We start from the raw sequence: 18756 nt of genomic DNA, 5'->3' as shown, positions 1-18756 counted from the left end.
TATTCTGACATTTCACATTCTTAAAATAAAGTGGTGATCCTAACTGACCTAAGACGGGACATTTCTACTAGGATTAAATGTCAGGAATTGTGAAAAACTGAGTTTAAATGCATTTGGCTAAGGTGTATGAGGAGGAACGAAACTGTGGCATTTTTAAAAAGAGATCTTAAAACACACCTTTTTAGTGGTGCTGTTCCTCAGGGTGCTTTTTAGTCGTGCATTTTTTTATTGTAATTCTTTAGTTTTTTTATCCTCTTATATTTGTGTAATAAATATTTAGTTTTTTATCTTAATTGTTTTTATTAGTTTTTTTCCTGTGAAGCACATTGTGTTCCATTCCATGTCTGAAATGTGCTGTATAAATAAAGCTTGATTTGATTCTCTATGGTGTTATTAGATCCCTAATATTGAGTTAGGCCTGTAAGGTAAAATAGACTGATATGATTGAAATCTCTATGGTGTTATTGAATTTAAACAACAAGGCACTCAACCCCGTGGATTATTATGAACAACTAAGAGCTGTTCTCTAACATGACGTGAAGAGGAGTGAATAACACAACTAATAGCTGTTCGTATTGGAGATCTTTAGTTAACTACTTAGACAATGTAACAAACCAATTATATGATTTATATAATTTTGTAGAATGAAACACCAATATGCCCTATATGCCCATGGATTAAGAACCAATTAAAGGGTTTAAAAAGAGCCATGATGAAATATAGGTATTTTTCCATTACATATATTATAATATGCTTAGCAATAGTAGACATTTCTTTAGTGCAAATGCTCATGTCTTTGATTTCATTTTGTGGATAAACCAATGGAAATTCGTACATTTAACAGAACCACAAGTGACGCAAGAAAAATGTAACAGTCAGAGAATATAAAATAGCTCCTACAATTTCAGATGTACCATTGAGTCACCATGACAGCAGGTTTGTTTGATCATTCAATAAAATTAGTACATTTTATACAATGTCATATTTAAATTATACCTATATCACAGTGTAACTTCAACACAGAAACAAAACATGAGCCATCCTCGACTGGGTTTGGTGCCAGCAACAATTTGGGACTTGATAGTACATTTCTCCAATCTTTGACACACATTTGATCTTTGAAAGACTCTGACCAGGTAAAGTCTAAACATTATAGTGCATCCATTGACGCGTAAAAAAAGTGCAACAATAATCTAAGGCAGAAAATATAAAGGTCTATTTTCTAAACACATCTCCGAGCAGTAAGAAGCGATTACACAGCAGAAGCAGGCATGGCGCCCCCAAACAACCGATGACATTGTTGTGAGTTGCAACATTTTGGCTCTGACTGACCTTAGCGTCAGGGCAGGCAAATCAGACAGCTGAGCCAGATTCAGCCGCGAGCAGGACAGAGCTGAGGCATCTAACAGTACTACAAGTACAGCCTCGGATGCCCAGGCTTCGCTCACATTGAAGTGAAAGCCTAAGACAGAGGCTACTTTTATTTTGATTTGTGCGATAGCATTGGATGCCCAGTTTTTGACTGGCTAAGAGACTAGTAGGAAGACAATGACAATGTCTGGTTTCCAGTTTAGTTAAAGGGAGTAGCGGCAGCAAATTTAAAAGCAGCACTATAATAGCCATATCTGAAATGCATAACTGTACATGTGCCGGAGGCTTAGTGAGCAATACAACCATAGTTCATTTCTCTTGATAAATATACCAAGGTAAACAGTAGTGCTATAGATGAAATGGCATCCAAACAAGTAGCATGTTCACTAGTAAAACAAAGGCCATTGAAATCCCTAAATTGTTTTTGATGCATAAGGCTACTGTTGGTGATATTCCATCCCTTATAATGACACGGTCAGTACTTCTCTCCCATCGCCACTTGCCTGTGTGTGTGTGTGTCTTCCATGCTTCCTTCATTCAACCCTGCATGTAAGACTAAACCAAGCATCTCTCTCAAACATTACTGATGTCATCCTGTGATGACCCGTTACACTCGTCCTCAGGCAGTGTGAGCGGATGGCTCGGCTCTTCTCCCAACCCCTCCTGATACGACTCAGCCGGAGAGCCACACACGGCAGGGACAGAGCCAGCCTCCCCAGCAGCACAGCCAGCGGCAGGGCCAGCACCAGCAGGAAGGTGGGAGGGAGGTAGAAGCCATACTGCTCCGGGTCCAAGCCCCGGTCCCAGCCGTAGGTCAGCGTGTGGAGGGTGGCCATCACCAGGGCGGTGTAGCCAAGTCTGGACTGGAGGGGAGAAAACGTATTTGAATTGAACTGAATCTGGGTGATAGCCGGCTTCGGATGGACTCTCTATAAGTTAATTTGGTTTGAAATCCAGTTTTTTTTATTCAATACAATGTCAGGTCGTGAGATCCGATGGTGATGGCCCATTTTATATTGAACGTTTTAAAAAATACACTTCTGAACTTATAAATCCCCCAATACTCCATCCATACCCAATCAAACCCCCTTTATGAAAGACTGTAAATGCAAACGAGGTTGGCCTACCCAGATGTACAGAACACCGGGGATCTGGCTGTTGACCTTTGAACCTTCTACATAACCTAATAACTCAACATCTTAGTGAGGTGAAAGGAAGTGGTGACTTGAGTGGTATATTATATGTGCAGTATATTAGCTCACGAGTGTAGTAAAGAGGCCCAAGGGGACAGTATGACCTACAAGCTCAACATTTGTCCTTAATGAGCCCCTGTAGTCAGCGTGTGTGTGTGTTCCCTCTAATTATTAGCACAGTACAGGGCACTACAGAGAGCAGCTGAATTATAATTACCCTTGACAGGCGGGAAGGTTCACTGTCGTGACTCACCCATTTCATCCCCATCCCTAAGTGTACTGAACAAAAATATTAACGCAACATGTAAAGTGTTGGTCCCATGTTTCATGAGCTGAAATAAAAAATCCCAGAAATGTTCCACAAGCACAAAAAGCTTATTTTTCTTACATTTTGTGCACAAATTTGTTTACATCCCTGTTAGTGAGCATTTCTCCTTTGCCAAGATAATCCATCCACTTGACAGGTGTGGCATATCAAGAAGCTGATTAAACAGCATGATCATCACACAGGTTCACGTTGTGCTGAGGACAATAAAAGGCCACTTTAAAATTTGCAGTTTTGTCACAACACAATGCCAGAGATGTCTCAAGTTTTGAGGGAGTGTACAATTGGCATGCTGACTGCAGGAATGTCCACCAGAGCTGTTGCCAGAGAATTGAATGTTCATTTCTCTACCATAAGCTGCCTCCAATAAAATTTTACAGAATTTGGCAGTACATCCAACTGGCTTCACAACTGCAGACCACATGTAACCACACCAGCCCAGGACCTCCACATCCGGCTTCTTCACCTGCGGGATCGTCAGAGGGAGGGTGGGGGGTATGTTGAGGAGTATTTCTGTCCGTAATAAAGCCCTTTTGTGGGGAAAAACTCATTCTGATTGGCTGGGCCTGGCTTCCCAGTGGGTGAGCCTATTCCCTCCAGGGCCCACCCATGGCTGCACTGCTGCCCAGTCATGTGAAATCCATAGATTAGGGCCTAATTTATTTATTTAAATTGACTATTTTCCTTATAAGAACTGTAACTCAGTAAAATCGTTGAGATTGTTGCATTTATACTTTTGTTCAGGATACATGTTTATTACTTTTATACTTAATGCATCTCATTTTACCAATAATTATACAAGGCTCTGTTAAGAAAGTCTGGGCAAGTTAACAGTTCCTAATACCAGCCTAACTCACTTAAAGCCATGTCCGTCTGTCGTCCGCACTATGAATCAGCAGGACTGAACTCACTACATTATGTCTGGCTGGCTGCAAGCTTAAGGGACTGCAAGACTGTAATCTTGATGGAGAATGTTTTACTGCGGCTCCGGGCTGTTGGCAGACAGGCCATTCTGACAGGCCAAGCAGAACCCAGGCCTTTTATCACAGGGACTAGCAGCATGTGACTAATCTGGCGCCCGACTGGATCAGCTTAACATACATATGAAGGGAAGTTCTAAAAGCTCCAAAGAAGGACAAATCCCTGGAAAATGGAACCATTATAGTAAAGTTCCCCCTTTATGAATTCCGAGGCATGCGTGTCAACTCTTCTTCTCGCATGCCTCGGAATTCATAAAGGGGGAACTTTACTATAATGGTTCCATTTTCCAGGGATTTGACCTCAGAGGTTGTCTTTCTACAGTAGGCTACAATGTTAATGTGTTTTGCCAGTCTTCGACTGCTCCATTGACTTACTGCTCATGTACACAGAAAAGGTGTGTGTGTGCAAATGTGCTGACCTGTACGAAGCTGAACTCCCTCCAGTTGAGAGATTTGCCCACGGTGGGCAGTGAGGAGATAGCCAGCAGAGAGAGCAGGCCCAGGGCCAGGATGCCTATAGACAGATACAGCTCCATCCTTCACACCTTCTCCTCTACCCACGAGTCCTCCTGGCCTGCCTTCACCTGCACAGCAAACACACATTGTTGCTTACTGTGAGGTCAGGTGGTTACACTATAATATGCATAATCCATTACAAATGTTTTACCATATTGAAAACGTTATAAATGCTGATGAGTAGAAATGTTTTTAATGCTTATGTTTAGACCCATACATTTATACTTCAATACTAATTCATTTATAGTATGTAGGCTACACTATTTATAAATAGTTTGATGACGCTTTCTCACCTGTTTGAAGGCAGCATTGAGCAGACTGTAGCGTGCAGACCTGCGCATGGGCAAACACAGGCTATAGACGGCATGCAGGGCTGCGCAGAGGAAGGCACAGAGGCCCAACTGCTTCCGAAGCTGCAGCCAGCGATCCAACCAGTTGGGGAAGCGCCTGTACTTGGTGCCCCACGACAGCTGCAGGAAGGCAGCCACGAGGCCCGGCAGGTAGACCAGAGCCAGGTTCACCAAGGCCACCGAGGGGAGAGTCACGTTTACCACCTCCACCGGCATTTTGTAGAATGCGCTCTTCCCCGCCGTGGCGTAAGGGTGGATGACGTCACGTAGGAAGTTGTAGGCGTAGAAGAAGAGGAAAAGGCAGAGGGTGGAGAGACAAGGGAGACGCCACGAAGGGAAGAGGTACAGGGGGGTGTTCTCTATCTCCTGGGCAGAGGAGAGGCGGCCCATGTCAACAGGGATGAAGCCTAGACTGCAGCAGATCTGGAGTACAGCGCTCTTGGCCCTACTGCTGTCACTGCAAATCAGCACCTGGATAGTAAAGAGAAGAGTGTCAGCTAAGGGAAGGGAATCTTCACCAAGGAGAACCCAACTGAAGAGACACTATACTTCACCAATAGCCTACCCTACATCACATCGTTTAGCTACAGTGACATCGTATGACCAACACCTGTGAGAATATGGTTGCAAGATGAGAATGTGTGAAACATCTAACATTACATAAACTGCAGACATTGTCCGGTTTAGAGCAAGAAATATATAAAAACTGTACGTCCAAATGTCATTCAGAGTAGTAATGTCTGTCTGTCTCTTCTCTGGCACTGTTGTGTGTTCAGAGGACTTAGGCCTTACCTGTCTGCTGCCGTCCCGTGGCCCCGTCTGCAGGCTCCAGGCCGAGATCACATTGAAGCCCTTCACCACACTGCTCTCTGGGAAGATATCGGCCAGCTGCTCCGCGTAGGACTGCTTATCCCTGTTGATCTTAGTACCGTTACTAACATCCACCAGAATCTTCCCCACTAGCGGCTCCCTCAGCCCAGCCAGGGTGGAGTAGTGCTCGGGGAAGAGGGCCACGAACACCAGGTCGGCCTGGGTGGCAGCCTGGTGCTGGGTGGTCACCTCAGCCTCCTCGGGAAAGAGGGAGGCACAGCGCTTGGGGTTGCGGCTGCCCACCACCACCCGGTACCCGGAAGCTACCAGCCCGGTGGCTAAGGAGCGGGAGAAGTCACCTGTGCCCAGGATGCCAACCAAGGGGGTACCTGGATCGGAAATTGAGGTTTTGAGGTGTCTGGGGCTGGGGCAGGCACCACCCCATATTAGAGGCTTCTTCATCTTCTCCTGGGGCATCCTGTCCTGCGCTGAAAAAAAACAAAAGGTCACTAACAGTGTCACATGTCTATCAATAGACAATTGTGTCTGTGCAGCATTCAATGTAAAGATGATTTTGTTATTGACACAAATTAACACTGATGTAATACTTGATTCAACTGGCAAACTAGCTAGCTAGCTAATGCAACCTGCTTATAACTGCTATAGCTAGCTAGCTAACTAACTAACTAACACTACTACTACTACTACTACTACTACTACTACTACTCCTCCTCCTCCTCCTCCTCGCAGGCTAACGAAGTTACTAGCTAGACATCCTTTATTTGTGCACACCTCTTGCAGGTGTACTGCCTCCAATACTTAGACAATGAGGTATTGAAGCCAGGGCTACGCAAATTGATATTCTAGCTAACTACTCCTACTCCAAAGGAGAACTCATGTTAGCTAGCTAACAGTTAGCTAGCTGAGCTGGCTACCTACCTGTCCTTGTGTGGTTGAACGCAATGCTAGCTAGCTAAGAAAGTTAGCTAGCTAACATTTGGGCAAAAATATAGAACACAGAAGTACCAACTATTTTCGACAAAATTGGTCAACTTCTATAAATGTCCTATGTATACTTTAACTAACTAGCTACAGCAACTAACTCTCTCTCTCTCTCTCTCTCTCTCTCTCTCTCTCTCTCTCTCTCTCTCTCTCTCTCTCTCTCTCTCTCTCTCTCTCTCTCTCTCTCTCTCTCTCTCTCTCTCTCTCTGTCTCTCTCTCTCTCTCTCTCTCTCTCTCTCTCTCTCTCTCTCTCTCTCTCTCTCTCTCTCTCTCTCTCTCTGTCTCTATCTCTCTTCTCTCTCTGTCTCTGTCTCTCTCTCTCTCTCTCTCTCTCTTCTCTCTCTCTCTCTCTCTCTCTCTCTCTCTCTCTCTCTCTCTCTCTCTCTCTCTCTCTCTCTCTCTCTCTCTCTCTCTCTCTCTCTCTCTCTCTCTCTCTCTCTCTCTCTCTCTCTTCTCTCTCTGTCTGTCTCTCTCTCTCTCTCTCTCTCTCTCTCTCTCTCTCTCTCTCTCTCTCTCTCTCTCTTCTTCTCTCTCTCTCTCTCTCTCTCTCTCTCTCTATCTTCTCTCTTTGTCTCTCTCTCTCTCTGTCTCTCTCTCTCTCTCTCTCTCTCTCTCTCTCTGTCTCTCTCTCTCTCTCTCTCTCTCTCTCTCTCTCTCTCTCTCTCTCTCCTCACATAACCTACATTTGTCGATTTTCCATCCATTTGTAAATTATGGTTATTGATGGCTAACACTTGGGATGTTGAAGTAAAGTAAAGCACTGGAATTGAAATTGTCATTTTGTGGCTATGACCTATGATGAAGATATTGTAATCTAATTTTGGAAGGTCATGTGACATTGATTGTGCAATTTGTTTTGACATGAGTAGGCTACATCTGAATGTTATGTGACTCCAGTGCCATGCCACTCCTATGAAATGATAAGTGATCTAATGAGAATGAGATATGACAAGGTTTTGTCTCTATCCAGATTCAGGAGATTCAAGGCTACTTGATTCAAGGCTACAGTGCATAGGCCTACATAATGTAAGTAGGCTAAAGACAATTAACCAACGACTGTAGCAGTCCGTTCCATTTCATAAGATGGTTTTGAAGACATTTCTGTCAGCCACCGCCTTATATTGCTGCAGCATTTTAGGCCACTTTAAACTCTGACTTTACACTCCGAGATCCGTTATGGCATCAGTGTTTGTGGTTAACTTTAATCTCAGCAGACAGCTCTATCTGGGCTCATGTTGGATGCCAGGCATGTCCGAACTATTTCCCCGCCTGCCTTGCTCCCAAGCCCTGGCTGCTCCTCCGTATTTCTGTAACCTTCCCGGCTCCGTCGGTCAAGATGAGCGTGGAAAGCTGGGATTTCTGTGGAAAGCCTCAGCCTTGATCACAGAATCACACAAATATATGACCATCAGCAGCCGTCCGTGACAGATTTGGAGTGTAATATCACACTGATCCATCTTGTAATCTATAAATCACAGAGCATTTAATGTGATTCATTGGAAATAAATGACTGTCTTTGATACAGGACCACATTTTTTTCATGAAGATTGTATACATATTTCATATACATTAGCCTATGTTTCAGTCTGTTTTAACATCTAAGATTTCCCTTCATGCCAACAACTGTAAGAATGCATTTGCTGGCCTCCTGAGTGGCGCAGTGGTCTAAGGCACTGCATCGCAGTGCTAGAGGTGTCACTACAGACCTGGGTTCGATCCCAGGCTGTGTCGCAGTTGGCTGCGACGGGAGACCCATGAGGTGGCGCACAATTGGCTCAGCGTCATCCTGGTTAGGGGAGGGTTTGGTCGGCCGGGATGTCCTTGTCCCGTTGTGCTCTAGCAACTCCTTGTGGCGGGCTGGGCGCATGCACGCTGACATCGGTCGCCAGTTGTACGGTGTTTCCCGCCGACACATTGGTGCGGCTGGCTTCCGGGTTAAGTGAGCAGTGTGTCAAGAAGCAGAGCGGCTTGGCGGGGTCGTGTTTCGGAGGATGTGTGGCAATGGACCTTCGCCTCTCTCTCGAGTCCGTACGGGAGTTGCAGCGATGGGACAAGACTGTAACTACCAATTGGGGAGAATAATGCATTTGCCTACCAGCAGCAGATAACCATTGTCACATTCAGTTTGCTTATAGTGAGGTGTTAAGTTATTTATCTTCTAATAAATTCATTAAAAATCCTACAATGTGATTTTCAGGAATTTTTTTTCTCATTTTGTCTGTCATAGTTGACGTGTACACATGATGAAAATTACAGGCCTCTCTCATCTTTTTAAGTGGGAGAACTTGCACAATTAGTGGCTGACTAAATACTTTTTTTCCCCACTGTAGTTTTGATGTCTTCACTTTTATTCTACAATATAGAGCATAGTAAAAATTTAGAAAAACCCTTGAATGAGTAGGTGTTCTAAAACTTTTGACTGGTAGTGTATGTAAATTAGATTTTTCTGTATTTAATTTAAATAGATTTACGCACAACAGCGTTCTATCCAAGCTGGGAGAGAGCACGAGCAGGGATTATGTCATGCAGGTTCAGGTAGCAGCTAAAGGACAGTTGTATGTTATTTTAAAAATCAATTGGTAGCTGATTAGTATGCATGGACAATTTATTAAAAATCTGCAATGTTTGAATGTCCATTTTTAATTACTGAATTAGAAATGACATTATTACCACCAGCCAGCAGACTATAAAATTGCAGCATTACGACACCGGTATAGATTTCGTGAAATGTTAGGCCCTGTGTTGCTCAGTTGGTAGAGCATGTCGTTTTGAAACGGCAGGATTGTAGGTTCGATTCCCGCGGGGGGCCAGTATGGAAAATATATACATATGCACTCACTAACTGTAAGTCGCTCTGGATAAGAGCATCTGCTAAATGACTAAAATGAGAAAATGACGACCAAATAGAGGCCTACCAATAAACCTTTATCCATTAGCTAAAGCAAAGCTTTACATGCTCTTGCACCACAGGAACCCTATCATCGATTAATTAGGCACGCAGCCGCATAGACATGTCTCTATTTCAGCACGATGTACAGCGATCGGTTTGTGAGTGGCTGTCTGGCTGAAACATTCAATTTTATTTTATATTAGGGAGAGGCCCAAAGTCCAACATTGTGGGGTCCAGAGAAACTGCGTAAACTTTAGAAAATGAGTTACTAAAAGCAGAAGGCTTCCTAAGACTGGAGTAAAAGTAATTTCCTCTCAATCTTAAATAAGCATGCCCCATTCAAAAAATACAGAACTAAGAACAGATATAGCCCCTGGTTCTCCTCAGACTTGACTGCCCTTGACCAGCACAAAAACATCCTGTGGCGTACTGCATTTGCATTGAATAGCCCCCGCGATATGCAACCTTTCAGGGAAGTTAGGAACCAATATACACAAGCAGTTAGAAAAGCAAAGGCTAGCCTTTTCAAACAGAAATTTGCATCATGTAGCACTAACTCCAAAAAGTTTTGGGACACTGTAACGTCCATGGAGAATAAGAGCACCTCCTCCCAGCTGCCCACTGCACTGAGGCTAGGAAACACTATCACCACCGATAAATCTACAATAATCGAGAATTTCAACAAGCATTTTGCTATGGCTGGCCATGCTTTCTTCCTGGCTACCACTACTCCAGCCACCAGCTCTGCAGACAGTGATGTTCTGAAAGAGCTGCAAAATCTGGACCCCTACAAATCATCTGGGGTAGACAATCTGGACCCTTTCTTTCTAGAATTAGCCGCCAAAATTGTCGCAACCCCAATTACTAGCCTGTTCAACCTCTCTTTCGTAACGTCTGAGATCCCCAGAGATTGGAAAGCTGCCGCGGTCATCCCCCTCTTCAAAGGGGGTGACACTCTAGATCCAAACTGTTACAGACCTATATCCATCCTGCCCTGCCTTTCGAAAGTTTTTGAAAGGATCACCGACCATTTCAAATCCCACCGTACCTTCTCCGCTATGCAATCTGGTTCCCGAGCTGGTCATTGGTGCACCTCAGCGACGCTCAAGGTCCTAAACGATATTATAACCGCGATCGATAATAGACAGTACTGTGCAGCCGTCTTCATCGACCTGGCCAAGGCTTTCGACTCTGTCAACCACCGCATTCTTATTGGCAGACTAAATAGCCTTGGTTTCTCAAATGACTGCCTCGCCTAGTTCACCAACTACTTCTCAGATAGAGTTCAATGTGTCAAATCGGAGAGCCTGTTGTCTGGACCTATGGCAGTCTCTATGGGGGTGCCACAGAGTTCAATTCTTGGGCCGACTCTTTTCTCTGTGTATATCAACGAGGTCGCTCTTGCTGCTGGTGACTCTCAGATCCACCTCTACGCAGACAACACCATTTTGTATACATCTGGCCCTTCATTGGACACTGTGTTAACAAACCTCCAAATAAGCTTCAATGCCATACAACACTCCTTCAGTAGCCTCCAACTGCTCTTAAACACTAGTAAAACTAAATGCATGCTCTTCAATCGAACGCTGCTGGCACCCGCCCACCCGACTAGAATCACTACTCTCGCCGGGTCTGACCTAGAGTATGTGGACAACTACAAATACCTAGGTGTCTGGTTAGACTGTAAACTCTCCTTCCAGACTCACATTAAGCATCTCCAATCCAAAGTTAAATCTAGAATTGGCTTCCTATTTCGCAACAAAGCCTCCTTCACTCATGCTGCCAAACATGCCCTCGTAAAACTGACTATCCTACCGATCCTTGACTTCGGCGATGTCATTCACAAAATAGCCTCCAAGCAAATTGGATGTAGTCTATCACAGTGCCATCCGTTTTGTCACCAAAGCCCCATACACTACCCACCACTGTGACCTGTATGCTCTTGTTGGCTGGTCCTCACTACATATTGGTCACCATAGCAACACCCATCCGTAGTATGCGCTCCAGCAGGTATATCTCACTGGTCATCCCCAAAGCCAACACCTCCTTTGGCCGACATTCCTTCCAGTTCTCTGCTGCCAATGACTGGAACGAACTGCAAAAATCTCTGAAGCTTGAGACTCTTATCTCCCTCACTAACTTTAAGCATCAGTTGTCAGAGCACCTTACCGATCACTGCACCTGTACACAGACCATCTGAAAGTAGCCCAGAAGCCTACTGCTGGAGTATTATTTGTATGTTGGCGGAAGTCCTATTTTTCAGTCGAACAGTAGTGGTGGAGTCACATGTTCTCTATTCTCCATTTTGTCTTGTGACTGTAGGCAGAGAGTCACATGTTGAAATATAACGTTTCGGTCCTCTACCTCCCTGATCTAAAAGGTCCGTAGACTAGAGATAAACATCTAGTTAACTTCGCCTGAACTCTGCAATCGACCATAAACACGTTTCTACAATGAATCAGGTGAGTTTAGATTAATTTAAACGTTTTTATAACGGGTCTTTGTAGCCTGCTTCATGCTTTTACACTGCACGCATTTAATGGTCCTTGACTTTTGGAAAATAATTTGTGTAGTTTAGCTGGTTACTCGTAACCAGTCCGGGGTAAGGATGAACTCGGCAAGGGGGCATCAGAAATGACTAAGGGGAAACAACTATTTTGGCTTGCTGATAACACAGGATGGATAATAATCGATAGTACAATTGTAATTATCTAGACAATTTTTGCTGATGTTTGCAAATGGTGTCTTAGAGGACGTTGACTCAGCTTGTAGAAGCATCTGGAGAGCATTTCTATAGGGGAACCCTAAAACAGAGGAAGTCTGTTATGTGGAGTCCTGGGATTGGTCTGGAAAACACCCATATCAGGTTACATAGGATATATATACTATGGTTTGGGACAAAGGAGGGGGGAACAACATATTAAGAGATTGGGCCGTTGTTCTCCAGATGTCTGCAGAAGTCTGTAAATTGGCGCTGAAATCTTCAAATGTAATAAATAATTATAACGAGGACAGTGTCAGCGGATTCCTTGTTCTCACAGCATCTCAGCATCGTTTCTCGACACAATTACACATTACACAGGTCTCAGGCAGCCTCTGGAACTGCCGTTCTGCTGCCAACAAGGCAGAGTTCATCTCAGCCTATGCTACCCTCCAGTCCCTCGACACCTTGGCGCTGACAGAAACATGGATTACCACTGAAAACACTGCTACTCCTACTGCTCTCTTCTCGTCTGACCATGTGTTCTCGCATACCCCGAGAGCATCTGGTCAGCGGGGTGGTGGCACAGGAATCCTCATCTCTCCCAAGTGGACATTCTCAATTTTTCCCCTGACCCATCTGTCTATCTCCTCATTTGAATTCCATGCTGTCACAGTCACTAGCCCATTTAAGCTTAATATCCTTGTCATCTATCGCCCTCCAGGTTCCCTTGGAGAGTTCATCAATGAGCTTGACGCCTTGATAAGTTCCTTTCCTGAGGATGGCTCACCCCTCACAGTTCTGGGGGATTTCAACCTCCCTACGTCTACATTTGACTCATTTCTCTCTGCCTCCTTCTTTCCACTCCTCTCCTCTTTTGACCTCACCCTCTCACCGTCCCCCCCTACTCACAAGGCAGGCAATACGCTTGACCTCATCTTTACTAGATGCTGTTCTTCTACTAATCTCACTGCAACTCCCCTCCATGTCTCCGACCACTACTTTGTATCCTTTTCTCTCTCGCTCTCCTCCAACACTACTCACTCTGCCCCTACACAGATGGTAATGCGCCGTCGCAAACCTTCGCTCTCTTTCTCCCGCTACTCTCTCCTCTTCCATCCTATCATCTCTTCCCTCTGCTCAATCCTTCTCCCTCCAATCTCCTGATTCTGCCTCCTCAACCCTCCTCTCCTCCCTTTCTGCATCCTTTGACTCTCTATGTCCCCTATCCTCCCGGCCGGCTCGGTCCTCCCCTCCAGTCCTTTGTTTAAGACATGGTATTTATATCCTATGTGACATAATATGGCACAATTAACACAGGATGGATAATAATCGATAGTACAATTACACACAATGTATTTGCAGCCACGCACGGCTGTCTTGCAGCAAGAATACAAGAATACAAGAATACAAGCTACTGCACCGCTTTACAAACATGGACAATTCATAAATAGCAAGTCATGACAACGTTACACAGCTACATGCACAATACCCAACAATCCAATGCAAAACAGTTGCTAATTACCGTAATAACACTTTCTCATGCCAATACAATGCATTTCCAATCGCGGAAAGCAAACAATAATGTACAATGCACTACCAACTACTTATCGGTACAATGCAGCTTGGACGCAGCTACCAAGCTGTCTTCCCACTAGAGTGCCGTCCTACGCTGGTATGATAACAGATAAATTACTATTCCATAACTACCAGTTGTTTATGGCAACACTATAGCTACATCGTTACTCAACCATTGGTCAAGGTCTGCTCACCCTCATCAATGTAATGCAAAGCACCTCTTCTACATTATAAAACAATCAATTATATTATAAACCAAACATTTCCAATCAAAGAAATTAAGCAGTATACTTGGCTGCAACGGCAATAAAGAAAATCACGTCTACGCCTATTTCTGACGTTTGCCACGCATTTCCAAAAGCTAGCAAATAACAAAATAATACAAGCCCAGCCAGGCTGCCTGTTCTTACCCAGCTTCAAGAGTTGTAGCCGCCTTGATGCTGTGTTGAACCTCCTCAGCAGTCTCTCGTTCCCTGTGGAATTTGCTTGTAAGATTCCTCTCATATCCATATATAGATCCACCACATATTCTTTCAGATTACTACTCACTACTCTTTGCCATTTGCTTGGAGCGGGGGTGTCCAAGTGTGCTTGAATTTCTCCCATAACTCATCAAACTGCATCTGCCTTTGAACCACGCGCTACAAAATGCCAGTTTTCTCTCACAGTACAGGCGGGTTGGGTATTTCCCCAGACAAACCTGCGCTGGCTCCTCATCACCGAGGTCGCCAGGCACCAGAGTGCTGAAAAACAGTCTATTACACTCCCTCTCATTGTCCTCTTCTAGCTGGCCCATTGTTGTTTCCACCACATATTCTTTCAGATTACTACTCACTACTCTTTGCCGTTTGCTTGGAGCGGGGGTGTCCAAGTGTGCTTGAATTTCTCCCATAACTCATCAAACTGCATCTGCCTTTGAACCACGCGCTACAAAATGCCAGTTTTCTCTCACAGTACAGGCGGGTTGGGTATTTCCCCAGACAAACCTGCGCTGGCTCCTCATCACCGAGGTCGCCAGGCACCAGAGTGCTGAAAAACAGTCTATTACACTCCCTCTCATTGTCCTCTTCTAGCTGGCCCATTGTTGTTTCCACCACATATTCTTTCAGATTACTACTCACTACTCTTTGCCGTTTGCTTGGAGCGGGGGTGTCCAAGTGTGCTTGTATTTCTCCCATAACTCATCAAACTGCATCTGCCTTGCAGGAATATTCCTGTCACCCTCTGCCTTTGAACCGCGTGCTACAAAATGCCAGTTTTCTCCCACAGTACAGGCGGGTTGGGTATTTCCCCAGACAAACCTGCACTGGCTCCTCATCACCGAGGTCGCCAGGCACTAACGGAGGCGTCGGTGCTTGTAATATACTGTCGGTGCTGCTGCTAGGTTCGGTCTTGGCAGCTGCAGGCCCCTCCTCGGGTTGGTTACCTCCTATTTCACCAGGCTGCAAGACGGTTGCTCAGGTGCCTTTGCTTCTGGGCTCGGCTGCCTTGGCCTCGGTGATTAGCGTCGGCCCAGCGGCCTTGCCTTTGGCCTCTGTGGCAGGCTTCTCCCCGCCGCTTTGATCCGATACTGCCGTTGTGCCCTGTCGAAGCCACTTTCTAATATCCATCATACTATCAGCTACCTACCTAACTGTTAACATTATCTAAATTCCATCCAGCTGTGCGGTGAATGTTTTTTTTTCTTCGTAGTACGTAACTTTGAAAGTAAACCTAAACAGTCAAATTGACCCCACCCTTCTACTGTGAAAATCATCCTTAATTACTGTGAAGGCCAATCAAAATCTGGGTTTTTTCAACCGGTAAAATGTGTTTGACGTACGTATGATACCTGCAAGGGAGTTGCATGAATGAAGCACAACAAATGGGTTGAGCATGACGGAGGGGGCAGATTGTGGGACAGAACATTGAAAGTAAACCTAAACCGTCAAATTGACCCCGCCCATCTACTGGGCTTATTGTGGGACAGAATATGGGCACAATATTCCAACTAAGGGGGCATTGGCCCCTTTTTGCCCCCTGGTGGCGCCAGGCCTACTCGTAACCTACATTTCTGCCCACAATGTAAAGGCTGACACACTTTGTTTATTCTTTCGTAAAGAACAGAATGTCCCGGCCACCGAACAAAGTGTAACTTGAAGTCAACCTCGTTCGTGATGTCCGAGGAAGTAGGTGTAGGGTGAAGTTTAGCGTTTTCCCACTAATAATTAAGGTTAGGATTGTGAGAGGCTAGCTGAGCCTAGATCTGTAGGGAGGGAGTGAAGCAAAGTCTAGGCTACACCATCGATGGTTCTGAATTCTCATAATGTCAGTACATTGCTTTTATAATCGAATGAGACAAGTAATGTGATGTTTTGTAAAAATTATGATTCATTTGACGGATGACTATCAATGCAAACAAACTCTGTGCAATGTTTGTTCCTTGTTTAATGACAAACCGTACTCTCTAATGACAAACCGTACTCAGTCAGTAGTGATTCTTGGTCATTTTCAATCTGTGATGTCACTACCGACACTCTTTTCATCAAATTGAGCTTTTCACATGCTCTGATTCCTGGAATAGGCTGTACACTATTTTCCACGATCAGCAGCTGTGCTTTTGAACTGTTTCCCTTAGTGCTGTATAGTTACTATGCAGCTTCCTGTGACTGGTACGTTCTCCCCAGTAGAACCAGTAACCTTCCTGTGACTGGTACGTTCTCCCCAGTAGAACCAGTAACCTTCCTGTGACTGGTACGTTCTCCCCAGTAGAACCAGTAACCTTCCTGCGACTGGTACGTTCTCCCCAGTATAACCAGTAACCTTCCTGTGACTGGTACGTTCTCCCCAGTAGAACCAGTAACCTTCCTGTGACTGGTACGTTCTCCCCAGTAGAACCAGTAACCTTCCTGTGACTGGTACGTTCTCCCCAGTAGAACCAGTAACCTTCCTGTGACGGGTACGTTCTCCCCAGTATAACCAGTAACCTTCCTGTGACTGGTACGTTCTCCCCAGTATAACCAGTAACCTTCCTGTGACTGGTACGTTCTCCCCAGTATAACCAGTAACCTTCCTGTGACTGGTACGTTCTCCCCAGTAGAACCAGTAACCTTCCTGTGACTGATACGTTCTCCCCAGTAGAACCAGTAACCTTCCTGTGACTGGTACGTTCTCCCCCAGTAGAACCAGTAACCTTCCTGTGACTGGTACGTTCTCCCCAGTATAACTAGTAACCTTCCTGTGACTGGTACGTTCTCCCCAGTAGAACCAGTAACCTTCCTGTGACTGGTACGTTCTCCCCAGTAGAACCAGTAACCTTCCTGTGACTGGTACGTTCTCCCCAGTAGAACCAGTAACCTTCCTGTGACTGGTACGTTCTCCCCAGTATAACTAGTAACCTTCCTGTGACTGGTACGTTCTCCCCAGTAGAACCAGTAACCTTCCTGTGACCGGTACGTTCTCCCCAGTAGAACCAGTAACCTTCCTGTGACCGGTACGTTCTCCCCAGTAGAACCAGTAACCTTCCTGTGACCGGTACGTTCTCCCCAGTAGAACCAGTAACCTTCCTGTGACTGGTACGTTCTCCCCAGTAGAACCAGTAACCTTCCTGTGACCGGTACGTTCTCCCCAGTAGAACCAGTAACCTTCCTGTGACTGGTACGTTCTCCCCAGTAGAACCAGTAACCTTGGATTTTCACTGGGCCTCCCGAGAGGTTGTTGTGGAAAATCGTCCTTTTCCGCATTAAAAAAAGAAATAGAGACCAGCTGGTCTGCAGAGGACTACTCTTCATCTTTTGTTTGTTTTTAATGGTGGCGTAATCTGACTTCTCCTCCTGTTATTACTCAGTTTTTAGAAACAATGGTGACGTGACCAAACCCTATTTAGTGAAAATAACAGAGCCATTTCAGCCACCTAGGGGTTTTAAACCTTCTTTCCATAGCCCCTATTCAGTCAGATTATATTCTATCAAAAAGTAACTGTTTCCATTTATATTCCTGATACCTCATCCCTACTGTTTTACTAGGTTTCGCTATGTGTACTCTCCCTCGCAGACACCTACTTGACAATTTTTCCTGATTTTAAAGCAGAACCTGTACAGGGCAGTAAGAGACTGGTCCTCAGCCACATGGAACCAGCTTGCCTCTGCTACCTACAGTGAGGGGGAAAAGTATTTGATCCCCTGCTGATTTTGTACGTTTGCCCACTGACAAAGACATGATCAGTCTATCATTTTAATGGTAGGTTTATTTGAACAGTGAGAGACAGAATAACAACAAAAAAATCAGGAAAAACGAATGTCAAAAATGTTATAAATTGATTTACATACTGTGTAACTGAATACAAAACCAACATTGTTATACATATGATTTGATCGGCTTATTACACCAACATTCATTTATATTATTACACCAACATTCATTTATATTATTACACCAACATTCATTTATATTATTACAACAACATTCATTTATATTATTATGCCAACATTCATTTATATTATTACGCCAACATTCATTTATATTATTATGCCAACATTCATTTATATTATTACGCCAACATTCATTTATATTATTACGCCAATATTCATTTATATTATTATGCCAACATTCATTTATATTATTACACCAACATTCATTTATATTATTACGCCAACATTCATTTATATTATTACGCCAACATTCATTTATATTATTACGCCAATATTCATTTATATTATTATGCCAACATTCATTTATATTATTACACCAACATTCATTTATATTATTACGCCAACATTCATTTATATTATTACGCCAACATTCATTTATATTATTACACTAACATTCATTTATATTATCATGCCAACATTCATTTATATTATTACACCAACATTCATTTATAGTATTACACCAACATTCATTTATATTATTACACCAACTGTCACGCCCTGTTAGGCTATGGTTCAACCCAGCACTCAGAGAAACAACACGACAAAGGGAGTGGAAGAAACAAAAATATTTAATCAAAGTTAAAATTGTCTTAGTCCAAAAACAACTGAAGTAAAGGAACAGAGTGGGCTA

The 18756-nt window shown here is 44.2% G+C and overlaps 1 pseudogene; it reads right to left on the bottom strand.

The window, feature by feature from the left end:
- Positions 1-1501: 1501 nt before the first annotated feature.
- On the bottom strand, positions 1502-6028 carry LOC123488354 (annotated as a pseudogene).
- Between the last annotated feature and the right edge of the window lie 12728 nt (positions 6029-18756).

Source organism: Coregonus clupeaformis, unplaced genomic scaffold, assembly GCF_020615455.1.
Source record: "Coregonus clupeaformis isolate EN_2021a unplaced genomic scaffold, ASM2061545v1 scaf2206, whole genome shotgun sequence".
NCBI classification, from domain to species: domain Eukaryota; kingdom Metazoa; phylum Chordata; class Actinopteri; order Salmoniformes; family Salmonidae; genus Coregonus; species Coregonus clupeaformis.
Note: the sequence above shows the minus strand (reverse complement) of the source record. Positions and strands in the feature narration are given on the sequence as shown.